The following is a 2,642-nucleotide window of genomic DNA, read 5'->3' as shown; positions in this document are numbered from 1 at the left end:
AAACAGGATGGGGATCACTCAAACTCTGGGACATTAGTTAAATGTTTAGAAGAGGAAAAAGGAAACCCGTTATTATGGTGGTGCAATTGTCTAACCTCTTAAATAGGCAAAATTGTCCCTATTCAGTCTAATTCACAGAGGTATTTTGAGGATCAGTGGGACATGAATGTGAAGACTCTGTCAAAACCATGTAAAGGAGGCTACAAAATTAAATACTAGGCATGTTTGTGGGTAGGAATATAGACATATATTTCAAATTATATGCACATATATTTCATCTAGTCTGATGCTCTTATTTTACAAGTGATAATATGAGAAGCGGGAGGGTTAGTGACTTACACAGAGCCAAGGGCCATGATGAAAACTCAGATCCCTTGACATTCAGCCAGTGTTTAAGAATCACAAGGGTTGGCTTACTTTGAGAAGCAGGCTTACCCCCAGAAGCAGGCTTTGAGGCAAGAATGCAAGTGCACGTGGTTTATTTGGGAAGTAGCTCCAGGGATCATAAGTCAGACAATGGGAAACAGATAGGAACAAGAAAGAACCGATCAAGCAAGGTTCCATTGTGGAAACGGGAGCGCCATCCTGCTGAGGGAATCAGGGAGGCCCCGTGGATCCCCTGTCTCAGTGTTATCCCAACTGAGAGACGAGACCACAGTTTTATTCTCATCAGTCATTGGGTGACAGCTGCTGGGGGAATGCCAATCTCTTCATCACTTCTAGCATATGTGCTAGAAAGGGCTCCAGTGACTACACAGTGCCCTCAGCAAAGATTCACAGGATTTGGGAATTAGAGGTTAAGCCAGCATGCCCAGCAGTGGTAAAGATGAGGGGACACTGGCAGGCACAAATGACCATGTATGACTGGTGTCTTAGTGTCACCTCAAACTGCTAGTTGAATAGACCAGAGAATCCTGCAATGACCTCTACCACTATATTCCATTGCTATGTAAACCCTATTAAGGCAAGAATACAAGTATTTATAGGTTTTTGTTTTGTTTTGTTTTTCCTGTTTTGTTCATTGCTGAATCTTCAAGTTCTAAAGCAGGGATAACCCTTATTAAATACCGGTTGAGTGAATGAAGAACACCCCGACAACTGGCCAGTTGGCTTCTCCTTGAATGCTCCTCCGGTGAGGAGGCACATGGGATGAATGAAGGCAGCTGGATCATTTACGGAATCATCCTCTGATAGAAAGTTCTTCCTGACATTAACTTCTTATGTGCTTCCCCGCAACACTTATCTTCAGGCTCTAATTTTCTCTGGGACCAAAGAGGAATAAATCTAGCTTCTGGTTTCACTTGACAATATTTCAAATATATTTGGATAGCTGTGTGTGCCCGGTTTCTTCCTCTCTGCTCTTATGATATGGTTTTTAAGAGCTTTCACTTCCCTGGTAGTGGGAAGAACATGGTGCTAAGCTCTAGCCCCATCACTTTCAAGGGGAATGATCTTGGGTAAATGTCTTCCTCTCAAAATATGTAGATGAGATTAATAAGAACTTTATTTCAGAGTTGGTGTGAAGATGCACTGAAACCATGTAGCTAAAGCTCCGCTGGCCCAGTACCTAGTACTTAGAAGCCCCCCACAAAGTGGGTTCCTTTCCAGTGCCCATGGCCCCATCAGCAGCCTCTGGTCATACTCCAGCTTGTCGGTGGATGGTTTCTTTCTCTCTCTCTCTCTTTCTTTCTTTTTTAAGATTTTATCCATTTATTTGAGACAGAGAGAGCGAGCACAAGAAGGGAGGAGGGTCAGAGGGAGAGGGAGAAGCAGATTCTCTGCTGAGCAGGGAACCTGATGTGGGGCTCCATCCCAGGCAGACACTTAACTGACTGAGCCCCCCAGTGCCCCAGTACACAGTATGGATATGACATCCATAAATGGGCCTTCTTGTACATCTGTACTTAAATACAGAATACAGAGGGATTACAACATTCCTCACTCATCGACATTTTAAAAACTCGAGTCTCTCCATCAGTTTGTGACAGGCTCAGCATCAGTAAGTAGCCCTATTAATGCACTCTAAGAGTGTGACAGCTTTCTAGACAACCCCGTAGCAATAATGTTTCCTACTGAGCTTATACAATTAAAATCCCAAGGCCTTATTTGTGTGGAATATTCTACCACTCGCTACCTCTGGTGCAATTGCTTTTTTGAACTGAAGTGTGGGGCTTTCTTTTGATTCTGATTGGATTTCTTTTTTAGTTATTCTCTCTTCTCACTACACCACCCCTGCCATTACAACACATGAGACTACCTCAGGAATCCCTACTATGCCTTTTACATGAAGAAGGAAGCAGAAGCCCTTAAACCACCAGACAGTTGTGGAGAATGTGCATTTGCCTTATGCAAACTCTTTTTGACCTCTGATTCCACAAATACAAGAGAATTAGCAAATGAATGCAAGTAACAAGAGGAGATCCTAAAACAAAAACTCCAGAAAATGTTAGAATCTTAGCGCAGTAAAGGAGCCAAAAGTGCTGGACTTTCAAGTCATGACTGTCACCAACTAGCTACGGGACTTGAGCAAGTTTTTCAAACTTCCTTAGGATTCAGTTTTCTCAACTATAAAAAGAAGAGTTGGGCTTTAAAAAAAAATAGACCTTAATAAATTATTGCTCTTTGCCACACCTACTGCAAGA

This window comes from Mustela nigripes, chromosome 14 (assembly GCF_022355385.1).
Source record: "Mustela nigripes isolate SB6536 chromosome 14, MUSNIG.SB6536, whole genome shotgun sequence".
Taxonomy (NCBI): Eukaryota; Metazoa; Chordata; class Mammalia; order Carnivora; family Mustelidae; genus Mustela; species Mustela nigripes.
Note: the sequence above shows the minus strand (reverse complement) of the source record.